The following is a 12,945-nucleotide window of genomic DNA, read 5'->3' on the forward strand; positions in this document are numbered from 1 at the left end:
TTCAGGTCAGACCAAGCATTGCTATCTGCCAGTTGGCAATATGAGTGCCCAAGACTACCAATAATACCTCCAGTGGTCTAGCTCCCCCTCCACCAGGGAGCCAGGAAAAGGTGCCCCTCGTCTCTCCTGGATTTTGTCTGAGCCGTGTTGTTCAAGATGTCAGCCACTAGGCACATGTGGCTAATTGGGAATCCAGATGTGGCTAATTGCATTTTTGATTAGCAAGTGAAAAATGAATAACAGCTACTGTTGTAGGACTTGTGATCTCAATGCACACATTCGCACACTGTGTGCATGTCAACTTTAACCTATTCATGCGTCTGTTGTTGAAATGGTGAGACATAAAGTAGAGTGTGCGTTTTTGGATTGTTGGAAGTGCTTTAATTCCTTGCTTATTTTTGATTGGTTGAGGAAATGTACAGATTATCGCTGAAAAAAGACATATTTCATAGACTCTCATCTTGCAATCATCAGGGCATTTGCAAGAATACCGAATGTAAAGGGAACAACAATTTATACTTCATGAGAAGAGAGTGCTGATTGGTTGGCAAGTGGACTCTGGTGCATTCTCTGTGACAATGCCTCTACCAATCAAAGTTTGCTGTTCCTTTTACATTTGATATTTTTGCAAATGTCCTGATGAGTGCAAGACAAAAAGTTTGACATGTGTCTTTTTTCAGTGATACTCAAGTTCTGTACTACCAAACGACTATGTGAAATGTATGCACATGAAGTACATGTACAGGAGAAGTCGTATTAAGTCAGTGAAGTAAGGTGATTTCTACATACATCTTTTGGATGAGACATTTAAATGAGGTGGGCATTAAAGATCCCATAGCATTATTTTGATGAAGTTCTCCAGGTCCCCTAGCCAATATTTATCCCTCAATTAACATCACTGAAAAAGATTATCTGGTTGTTACTGCATTGCTGGTTGTGGGAGCTTTCTGAGCACAAATTGACTACCAGTGGGGATGTTTGCTGGTGATTGCACAATGTTTAGCACCATTTGCGACTCCTCAGATACTGAAGCCATCCATGTCCAAACGCAGCAAGACCTGGACAATATCCAGGCTTGGGCTGACAAGTGGTAAGCAACATTCATGCCACACAAGTGTCAGGCAATGACCATCTCCAACAAGAGAGAATCTAACCATTGCCCCTTGAAGTTCAATGGCACTACCATCACTGAATCCCCCACTATTAACATCCTAGGGGTTACTATTGACCAGAAACTGAACTAGACTAGCCATATAAATACTGTGGCTACAAGAGCAGGTCAGAGGTTAGGAATCCTGTGATGAGTAACTCACCTCATGACCCCCAAAGACTGTCCACCATCTACAAGGCACAAATCAAGAGTGTGATGGAATACTCTCCACTTGCCTGGACGAGTGCAGCTCCCACAACACTCAAGAAGCTTGACATGACACTCCAGGACAAAGAAACTCGCTTGATTGGTACCACATCCACAAACATTCACTCCCTCCACCACCAACGCACAGTAGCAGCAGTGTGTACCATCTACAAGATGCAATGCAGGAATTCACCAAGGCTCCTTCGACAGCACCTTCCAAACCTATGACCACTACCATCTAAAAGGACAAGGGCAGCAGATAGGTTGGAACACCACCGCCTGGAAGTTCCCCTCCAAGTCACTCACCATCCTGGCTTGGAAATATATCACCGTTCCTTCACTGTCACTGGGTCAAAATCCTGGAACTCCCTTCCTAATAGCACTGTGGGTGTACCTACACCACATGGACTGCAGCGGTTCAAGAAGGCAGCTCACCACCACCTTCTCAAGGGCAACTAGGGATGGTGAATAAATGTTGGCCCAGCCAGCGAAGCCCACATCCCATGAATGAATAAAAAAAATGTTTCCTAAATTGCAACTGTGATTACACTTCAAAAGTACTTCATTGGTTCTAAAGTGCTTTGGGATGCCCTGTGGTTGTGAAAGTTGCTATACAAATGCAAGTCTTTCTCTTTTTTGGCCAAAATTCATCCACTGCACATGCTGCACTCACCTCCAAACCAATTTCTCAAACTGAGCTGAAACAGGTATTCCACCCTTGACTTCCACTGGGCCTCCTGGTGGTGTCAAACACATGTCCCGTAAGCCTTACCAGTGTGGGATGCAATGCACTTCCGATGTGGAATAGGTGCACATAAAGCTTGTTCTGTATTTCGTAACGGGCGCAGTGTGAGGCAATTTCTAGTCCGAGCTGCCCGCATACTGAACAAGTGGCCAACACAAAAGCGCCTCATGATGGAAGGATAATCAGCCGCGCTCCTGCAGCACAACAGTACCTTAAGCTTCAAGTTGCCATCTAAATTTCTTTGACAAGCTTTGGCCTCACACCTCCTCACCCTGCTGGCTATCTATTATTCTCCACGTAATTCATTTTAAACAAGTGCTGTCATTCTTCAAATTGCCTACTCATCGGTTTCAGGTCAACTTCATGAATTCGCAATCGAGCAGCCTGTTATCTTCCAGTGCACTCTAGCTGCTTCAGGAACGGTTCCAGCAGGGAAGGGGTCACTGTTTATTAAGACGGCCCGCTCCTTAAAAGAACAAAGTTGTTTGGGATGAAAGAATTGTAGAAGTTTGGATGTGAATTTTCAAGGGGCTGCTGAATAAAAGAAAGAACTTGAGCATGTCACAGGGACCGCTTTCGCATTGAATTATTCTGCACAAATCTAGGTGTCAGCCATCTGCCAGTCGGTAGCACCCTCATCTCTGAGTCACAACATCATGATTTCAAACCCAACGCCAGGGACTTGAGTCCAAATTCCAGACTGGCATTCACGTGCAGTGCTGAAGGAGTGCTGCACTGTCTGGAAATACTCGGCATTAAGCTTAAGTCTGTCCCCTCAGGTGGATATAAAACATCTCATTGCATTATTTGGGAGTACACTAGTAGAGCTCTCCCCCAACGTCTTGGCCAATTACATCCCTCAAACATTATCACTGAAAGAGCTAATCTGATTATTTATTACATTTATGTCTGTGGGAGCTTACTGCTACATTTCTTATATTTCAACAATGACCACATCTCAAAAGTACTTCATTAACTGCAATGCGCTTTGGGACACTCTGTGAAAGGTGATATACAAATGCAAAATCATTCCTGGGAACAATTTTATTTTCTTCTTATTGATTTTCACCCTCACCGTATCCTTAGAAGTGCTGAACGTTGGGAAACCAGCTAAATGCTCCCTGGTGTTGCAATATGTTGAGTGGTTGCAAAACAGCTTATATTCAGGTAGTGCCTTTTCTTTAAAATTATAAGGTGTTTCATCAGTGGATGTAAGGGAGAGATTGGGAGCGAGTATTAGACTTCAGGAGCTTCACAGTCTTGTCCTCACCCAACACCCACGCCCACAGCTTTCCTAATACTGACTTTTTCCCCCGACCCACCATATCCCAGGGCCTAGTACCTCCCTGGCAGAGATCAGTGACCACAATAATTATGCATCCTCGCATTGAGAAAGTGTCGGATTCTTTATGTGCCACAGAGCACACAATAACAAGTTGAATGACTAAATCAATACTGGCATTAGATCACAGAGCACTAACCACTCCTTCCCTTACTCCTAACTTTAGCTTCATTGTCACCGTACATCATGACTGCAACTCAAGAATCCCCCTCCCCCAACTGACAAACCCAAATCTTGTCCTTTCTATTAAACCAAGTGTTTAGAACAGACAAGCCGTTAATTGCATTCAAATAAATAATTCAGCATGGGTTGTACCTTATAATTAACTTGCTCTTTGAATAATCAGTTCATCCTGTGCACAAATGGCTTCCGAGTGGAGCGATACCACAGACAGGGACCTGGCAGATCGAAGAGGCTCATCCCAAGGAAAATGACATCTCTCAGCTGTGTGTGTGCGTGTGTGTGTGTTTTTGCACTCGACTTGGGGGCCTGTCGCCTCTTATTTGTCCTCAGGTTAGGTAAGCTGGGCTATTCTTTCTGAACAGTCTGGAAGTGCCAGGAAGTCAAAGAGCAGGAGAGGAGAATCAGTCCAGCAGCAAAAAGCAATAAGAGTGCACCTTCAGATTAATCTTTAATCTTTTAGCCATTGGATGCGTGATTAGAGGAGAGCCAGGGTAAGAGCTCATTTGTGTGTTAAAGGATGTGCCCTCTGAAAATTCATATAAGTATTTCATTCTTAAGCTTGTACTTCAAATATATCTTTATCAAAGACCCCTGGCAAGGTATTGCATTAGATTATTCTTTTCTCTTTCAATTTGTTTCAGGTACCCACTCTTCACCTGAGATTGTCAACAGTCTATTTTACCACAGGGACTTCACACACAAACCTGATTCCACTCTCATTTGACACTGGAGCACGTACCATTTCCAGCATGAATCACTGAATACAGGTTAAAGTGAAGGGATGAAACCTTGGCTAATAGATTTTCTTCAGTAGCCCAAAGACCAGTTGAAGCCCGTTGGCCATCTGCAGACTGAGATCAGGTAACTTGGCACAGAGCAAGGGATCTGATGGCATGATTGTTGTGTGGAATGATGTGATGATGCGTGGAATGATGGAATGATGTAATGATGCGTGGAATGATGTAATGATGTGTGGAATGATGTAATGATGTGTGGAATGATGTAATGATGTGTGGAATGATGTGATGATGCGTGGAATGATGGAATGATGTGATGATGCGTGGAATGATGTAATGATGTGTGGAATGATGTAATGATGTGTGGAATGATGTAATGATGTGTGGAATGATGTAATGATGCGTGGAATGATGTAATGATGCGTGGAATGATGTAATGATGTGTGGAATGATGTAATGATGCGTGGAATGATGTAATGATGTGTGGAATGATGTAATGATGCGTGGAATGATGTAATGATGCGTGGAATGATGTAATGATGTGTGGAATGATGTAATGATGTGTGGAATGATGTGATGATATAATTGGGTGGAATGAAGTAATAACGTTAAATAAAAACAGAAAATGCTTGGAAAACTCAGCAGGCCTGGCAGCATTTGTGGAGAGAGGAACAGAGTTAACATTTCGAGTGCTCATAACTCTTCTTCAGAGCTAAAGAGAAGTAGAAATGTGATGGATTTTATACTGTTTAAGAGGGGGTGGAGCAGTTGGAGCAAAATAGGAGATCAGGGATAAGTGGGAGCTACGGAGAAATTTGACAAAGGTGTCATGGACGTAGGACAAAGGGAGTGTTAATGGTAATGTTAAAGACTAAAGGAGGTGCTGATAGTGGCATAAAGGTAAGACAGCAGGATGGTTTAAAAGCAGAACAAGGGGTCAGCATTCTGTAAAGCAAAACATGAAAACAAGTTAAAAGCAAAATACTGCGGATGCTGGAAATCTGGAACAGAGCCCTGAAGAAGGGTCATACAGACTCGAAACGTTAACTCTGTTTCTCTTGCCACAGATGCTGCCAGACCTGCTGAGCTTTTCCAGCATTTTCTGTTTTTGTAAAACAAGTGACAGGTGGTCCTGTGTGTGTTGGGGTTGGGCGGGGGAGGGGGCTGGGGGCCGGGTGGGGTGATTGGGAGCGTGGTTTGGAGAAAAAAGATTTTAAAGAATTTAAATGACTAAATAAATAAAAATTTAAAAAATAATTGGATTCAAAAACGGGTAAAGATGGAAGACAGAGTTCATGGTCTGAAGTTATTGAACTCAATATTCAGTCTGGAAGGCTGTAAAGTGCCTAGTTGGAAGATGAGGTGCTGTTCCTCCAGTTTGTGTTGAGCTTCACTGGAACATTGCAGCAGGCCAAGGACAGACATGTGGGCATGAGAGCAGGGTGGTGTGTTAAAATGGCAAGTGACAGGGAGGTCTGGGTCATGTTTGCGGACAGACCGAAGGTGTTCTGCAAAGTGGTCACCCTGTCTGCATTTAACCTCACCAATGTAGAGGAGACCACATTGGGAGCAACGAATACAGTAGGCCAAATTGAAGGAGGTGCAAGTGAAGCGCTGCTTCACCTGAAAGAAGTGTTTGGGCCCTTGGACGGTGAGGAAGGAGGAGGTAAAGTGGCAGGTGCTGCACCTTCTGCGTTTGCATGGGAAGGTGCCGTGGGAGGGGGATGAGGTGTTGTGGTGATGGAGGAGTGGACCAGGATGTCCCGGAGGGAACAGTCCCTACGGAATGCCAACAGGGGATGTTGAGGAGAAGATGTGTTTGGTGGTGGCATCATGATGGAGATGGTGGAAGTGGCGGAGGATGATCCTTTGAATGCGGAGGCTGGTGGGATGAAAAGTGAGGACAAGGGGGAACCCTATCATGATTCTGGGAAGGAGAGGAAGGTGTGAGGGCGGATGCGCAGGAGATGGGTCGGACACGATTGAGGGCTCTGTCTACTACAGTTGGGGGTGGGGTGGGGGGGACCTTGGTTAAGGAAGAAAGAAGGCATGTCAGAAGCTCTGTTTTGGAAAGTGGCATCATTGAAACAGATGCAACAGAGGTGGAGGAACTGGGAGAATGGGATGTAGTCCTTACAGGAAGTAGGGTGTGAGGAACTGGAGTTGAGGTAGCTGTGGGAGTTGATGGGCTTGTACCAGACCAGCCAGGATCTCACTGAATGACCGAACAGGTTCGAGGAACTAAATGGCCAACTGCTGTTCCAATGTCCCTCCCCCCTCCCCCCCATTAAAGACGCCTTAAAATCTACCCATTGACCAACCTTTCGGTCACTGGTTATGATACTTTATGTGGTTCAGTGTGAAATTTTGTCTTTGAATGGACCTGCGAAGCCTCAGGGACTGCATTAAAGGCGCTATGTGAATGCAGGGCGCTATTGCTGCTGTTGTATCGGTCCTGTCCGCGATGACGGCCCCCAACCCCCACTTTGCCGAAAGACTTGAGGAGAAGTAGTATTTTGGTACTCAAATGTTGTTCAAGTTACTCACCCTTCAAGTGGCGATTGAGGGTCTTTGGCCACCTCCCAATAAAAAAACAACAGTCCAATCCCCGCCATGGAAATTCAGTTCATTTCAGCTCAACATGTGGCCGGCAGGAGGAGGAGGGGGAGAAGGAATGAGTTAGTTAGGCTTTCGACTTGAGCGAGTTTTTTTTTTAAGACACCCGAGAGTCTGGTAAGGGCCAAAAGAAGAGGGAGTGTTAGAAAAAATAACACTTAATTCATCTTTAATACACCATCAAATCATCTAATTTCCATCTCCATTTTGGGAATGATTCTGTTTTTTATTTATTGAACGCTTTAATTTCCAGTCGGTTTCATCAATTCCCTCGAAACCCTGCTCAATGTTGATGAGTTTCACTTGGAAATGTTTGGATTCTAAAACTGGGGGGAGGGGAGGGCAGAAAATGCAGAACCTGAAACAGGTCGTGAGCTGCCCAACAGGTTTCATGTGTTAAGGACAGAGACCAACCCACCCCCCCTCTCCCTCTCCATCCAGACTCTCATTTAACAATATCAAGGCAGCAGATTGCATGTGTGGGTCTGTAGTCAGTCAAACAACCCTTCAGAGTCCCCTTCCCCCTTCCTCTTCCTCGATACCTCCCTCTGACAGAAAGAAAAAGGGGTTGGACACTGGAAAGCAACTCCCGTTTACTGACAGATGCAGAGGGAACTAGAGGAAGTGTATCTGTTGTCGGCTTCATGTGCTCAGCAGTTTAGCTGCACCAACTATGAAAAGTCATGTGCGGACTAGGGCGAGGGGCATCGCAGTGACTTGAACCAACTGACCCTCGGGGGCTCTAGCCCCCACCCTGGTTATGGTCTAGCTCCGAGGGGAAATCGAGTCCATAAGGCGGTGAGTGATGGATTCTGTACCGGGAGTCGATTCTGTTTCTGTTTCCTCTATTGCTGTGAAACTGCACCAACTCTTCCCTCCAGTCCCCGAGCTATGGAAGGGGAATAAAAGTGGGCATAATTATTCTGGCACTAGTGGAGCTGGGAGGAACAGCTGTTTAGCAAATCATGTATGTGCATTAGTCAAGCTTATTCATATTCTGTGTCGTACACACACACACAGGGAAAGTAGAGTTCATTATTTCACGGTGCAGAAGCCCCAGTGTGTGGTGTGTGTCTGCCAGAATGGAGCCTGTAAATGTTCAGTTGGCGTCGTGTAATCTTAGCAGCAGTTTACCAACAGAATGCAATAGCTTTGCATTGAGAACGTCACTTCTAATAGCCCAAAATTAGTGGGTCTAGTCTGGCCCCTCGCCCATTCCCTTTCTCTCTCGAAAGAGGGGTTCGGGCCACTGGTTTGGAAGAAGGCATCGGAATTTCCAGAGGTAAGGACCTCCTAATAAACTCCTTGTTGTTTTATGGAGGGAAACATTTTTTTTTATTATTATTATGTGGGTTTGGCTGAGTTGGGGCTCTGCGGTTTTGGATTCCAGCTCTACTCAAATTTTCAAATATTTTGTTCTGCTGGTGATATTTTTCTCTTTGCTTCTGGTCCGATCTGTTTAATGCACAAAAATGACACCAAGTGAATTGGACCTACTTGACTAAGTTGTCTGGCACTGTTGACGTAAGCTGTAGTCTTGAGGTGGAGAGAGACGCCGTTTGCATCTCTTGACTGTTTCATATAAAGTGGAAATCTCCTGATTTTTCTTTGTCGTTCACTCTAAGCCAGTTGACATGCTGTTATATGGCGACTGGAGGTTTGCACTGTCCATTGTACAGTGTGATATGGTGGAGCCATGTTTAAGGTGACCTGACCCTTTTAAGGTAGCAAACTTTTAATTGCTGCACCTCTCATTAAGTCGTTTTGAGGTTATTTTTTTTTATATAACTGAGAGATGTTTGCAGATTGGGAGGTGCTTGTTGATATTCGATAGCTTGGAAGAAGTTAGTATGAAATTACTGCCTTATTTTTGTGTGCGTCAGCTGTGGCTCGGTGGGTAGCACTCTCACCTCTGAGTCATAAAATTGTGGGTTCTAGTCTCTCTCCAGGACATAAAAGTCAAGGCTGACACTCCAAGGCGGGGGGAGTGCTTCACTGTTGGGGGTGCTGTCTTTTGGATGAGACATTGAGCCCCGGCACCGTCTGCCCCCTCAGGTGGATAGAAAATAATTGGCAGTATTTCAAAGAATAACAAGAAGTTCTCCCTGGTGTTCTGGTCAATACTTATCCCTGAATCAACATCACAAAAAAACTGATGATCACATTGCTGTTTGGCTGCCCTGTTTCAAGTGCTTTGGGGGTCCCCCTGTTTGTGAGCAGTGCTATATGAATACAAATCTTTGTTGTTGTGCACAAACAGAAGTAGGCCATATGCCCCCTCAAGTCTGGTAGATGGTAGAAAGCTCACATCAATTCCATTTGCCTGCCCTATACCCACTCTATCCCTTGATACCCTGAATGCCCAAAGATCTATATGGTTCAGTTGAGCATCCACAGCCCTCTAGAATACTGAATTTCAAAGATTCACAACCCTCAGTGCAGGACAGTTTCCACTTCACTATCTTAAATGACCAACCCCTTATCCTGAGACTACAGACCTTTGTTTCTCCTGGCTGGAGAGTCTAGAACTGTGTCTCAGCATCCGTTATATTGAGCCCTCTTAAGAATTTTGTATGTCCCAATGAGAGCACCTCTCATTCTTGAAACTCTGGAGAATATGGGTCCATTATACTCTATCTCTCCTTGTAGGACAGCCCTCTCATTTCCAGGGATCTATCTATTGAACCTTTGCACATGCTTCAGAGCAAGTAAATCCTCCCTTAGATGAGGATATCAAAATTGTACATTATACTCCAGCTGTGTTCTTACCAAAACCTTATATAATTGCAGCAAGACTTCATTACTCTTTTTTTACTCCAATACCCTGGCAGTAAAGGCTCACATACCATTTGCCTTCCTAATTGCTTGCTGTATCTGCATGTTAACTTCCTGTGATTCACGTACAAGGACCCTCAGATGCTTCTGCACACCAACATTTACCCGTCTCTTGCCTTTTAAAAAATATTCTGGCTTCTTTCATTTCTACTACCAAAGTGGATAATTTCACACTTCTGCCACCTCTTGTGCAATCACTTAACTCTATCCTTTTGCAGCCTCTTTGTGTCCTCCACACAGCTTACTTCCCCACCTAGCTTTGTATTATCAGCAAAGTTGAACACATATTTTACCCTTCATTTAAGTCATTGATATAGATTGTAAATAGTTGAGGCCTGAGCACTGATCCTTGTGGACCGCCACTAATTACACCCTGTCCTGAAAATGATCACGATGATTTTTCCTACTCTCTGTTTTGAGTCCATTAACCAATCCTCAATCCGTGCTAATATGTTACCCCCATCTTAGGAACCCTAATATTGAATAATTACCTCCTGTGTGGTACCTTATCGAATGCTTTTTGAAAATCCAAAAATACTACATCAACTGGTTCTCCCTTATCTACCCTGAAAGTTACACCTTCAAAAACCTTTAATATAGATTTGTGTAACTAATTTTCCCAAACTGTTGACTCTGCCTAATCATATTGTGTTTTTTCCAAGTGCCCTGTTAGCATACCCTTAATAATAGATTCTAACATGTTCCCTACTACTGATATCAGGCTATCTGGCTTATAGTGCCCCATTTTCTCTCTCCCTCTTTCCTTGTACCTCGAACATGCCCTAGTGAAATGGAGGTGGACTATATGTTTTTAGCACCTAATCTTAGCTGACGCTTCAGTGCACTACTGAGGAGATTTTAGTTTCATGAATTATCATTTCCAAGCCTGCCCATATTCTGGTGGTTCAGACTGATAATGATCCAATAGCACTATTCAAAGAAGAACAGAGAATTCTTCCTACATTCTTCACTTACACGTAACTGCTAAAGCAGATTAACTGATTATGCTTTGCTTTGCTGTGTGTGGTATCTGCCATGCTGGTCTGAGATGAGATAAAGCATTATCAATGTAAGTACCTTCTTGTGGAGACGAGCATTATATCATGCATTGCTGTTAAGGTGAAGCTGTGTCCTTCTAAGGTTACAAAGTCTACTTTTTATTAAGTAAACACTGGTTTAGTTTGTATAGAGGCAAACTAAGAGCATGCAGATATTCTGGCTCTGATATTTTGTATGGCTGCTGAGTTCCTATGTTTCTAAATGCTTTCTTTTTTTGAAGTGCAGCACAAATTTGTGTGACGTGGAGCAGAAACAGGAGTAGACCATTCAGCTCTCACATCAGTTTTGTCATTCAATTAGATTATAGTTGAACTGTATCTCAACTCCATTTACCCACTTTTGCTCCATATTCCATAATGCCCTTTATCTAACAAAAATCTATCCCTGCTTTGGATTTTTCAATTGACTCCCAGCTATTCAGAATAGCTATTCAACGGCCCTTTTAGGGAGAGAGTTCCAGGTTTCCACTATTACCTGTGTGAAGAACTACTTTCAGATGTCCATCCTGAAGGTCCTGGCTCTAATTTTAAGTTTATATCCCCTTGTTCTGGACTCTTCCCCCAACAGAGGAAGTAGTTTCTCTCCATTTAACCTATCAAATACTTTAATCATCTTAAATACTTCAATTAAATCACCCCTTTAATCTTCTGTACTCCAGTGAAAGCTATCCATAAAGAAAACATTAGACACAAGGGCGTTTATGTTTTAGATAAATATAGATAGCTATTACTGATTTACAAGCTGTATTCCTTCTGGAGTTGTAGTGTTGTTGCTTTGCTTCCACTTGTTTTTTTGTTATATGGGCCCTGACAATATTCTGGCAATAGGACTGAAGACTTGTCCTCCAGAACTTGCCGCGCCCCTAGCCAAGCTGTTCCAGTACAGCTACAACACTGGCATCTACCCGGCTATGTGGAAAATTGCCCAGATATGTCCTGTACACAAAAAGCAGGACAAATCCAGCCCAGCCAATTACTGCCCCGTCAACCTACTCTCGATCATCAGTAAAGCAATGGAAGGGGTCATCAACAGTGCTATCAAGTGATACTTGCTTTGCAATAACCTGCTCACTGACGCCCAGTTTGGGTCCTGCCAGGGCCACTCAGCTCCTGACCTCATTACAGTCTTGGTTCAAACATGGATAAAAGAGCTGAACTCCTGAGGTGAGGTGAGGTGAGAGTGACTGCCCTTGGCATCAAGGCAGCATTTGACTGAGTGTGACATCAAGGAGCCCCAGCAAAACTGGAATCAGGGGGAAAACTCTCTCTGCTGGTTGTGCTAGTTATGACTCCAAATTAAGATGGTGTGGTTGTTGGAGGTCTGTCATTTCAGCTTCAGGACATCCCTGCAGTAGTTCCTCAAGGTAGTGTCCTTGACCCAACCATCTTTAGCTGCTTCATCAATGACCTTCCTTCTATCATAAGGTCAGAAGTGGGGATGTTCGCTGATGATTGCACAACGTTCAGCACCATTCACGACTCCTCAGACACTGAAGCAGTCATTGTCCAAATGCAGCAAGACCTGGACAATATCCAGGCTTGGGCTGACAAGTGGCAAGTAACATTTGCACCACACAAGTGTCAGGTAATGACCATCTCCAACAAGAGAGAATCCAACCATCACCCCTTGATGTTCATTGGCATTACCATCACTGAATCCCCCACTATCAACATTCTGGGGGTTACCATTGACCAGAAACTGAACTGGACTAGCCACATAAATACTGTGGCTACAAGAGCAGGTCAGAGGTTAGGAATCCTGCGACGAGTAACTCACCTCCTGACTCCCCAAAGCCTGTCCACCATCTACAAGGCACAAGTCAGGAGTGTGATGGAATACTCCCCACTTGCCTGGATGAATGCAGCTCCCACAACACTCAAGAAGCTTGACACCATCTAGGACAAAGCAGCCCCGCTTGATTGGCACCACATCCACAAACATTCACTCTCTCCACCACCGACGCGCAATAGCAGCAGTGTGTACCATCTACAAGATGCACTGCAGAAATTCACCAAGGCTCCTTCAATAGCACCTTCCAAAACCATGACCACAACCATCTAGAATGACAAGG

At 44.2% G+C, this 12,945-nt stretch overlaps 1 protein-coding gene across 4 annotated transcripts in view; it reads left to right on the forward strand.

Annotated features, from left to right (window-relative positions):
- Window positions 1-7,581: 7,581 nt before the first annotated feature.
- The window catches only part of lzts2a (leucine zipper, putative tumor suppressor 2a), a 171,756-nt gene continuing 166,392 nt past the window's right edge, over window positions 7,582-12,945 (forward strand). For 2 of the 4 annotated variants that reach the window (XM_078565157.1, XM_078565155.1), the window contains exon 1: window positions 8,923-9,035. The gene's annotated coding sequence lies outside the window, so the exon portion shown is untranslated. Of the gene's footprint in view, window positions 7,779-8,922; window positions 9,036-12,945 lie in introns of those variants that run through there. The other 2 variants (XM_078565158.1, XM_078565156.1) reach the window with 2 other exon arrangements.

This window comes from Cetorhinus maximus, chromosome 20 (genome assembly GCF_964194155.1).
Source record: "Cetorhinus maximus chromosome 20, sCetMax3.hap1.1, whole genome shotgun sequence".
Classification (NCBI taxonomy): Eukaryota; Metazoa; Chordata; class Chondrichthyes; order Lamniformes; family Cetorhinidae; genus Cetorhinus; species Cetorhinus maximus.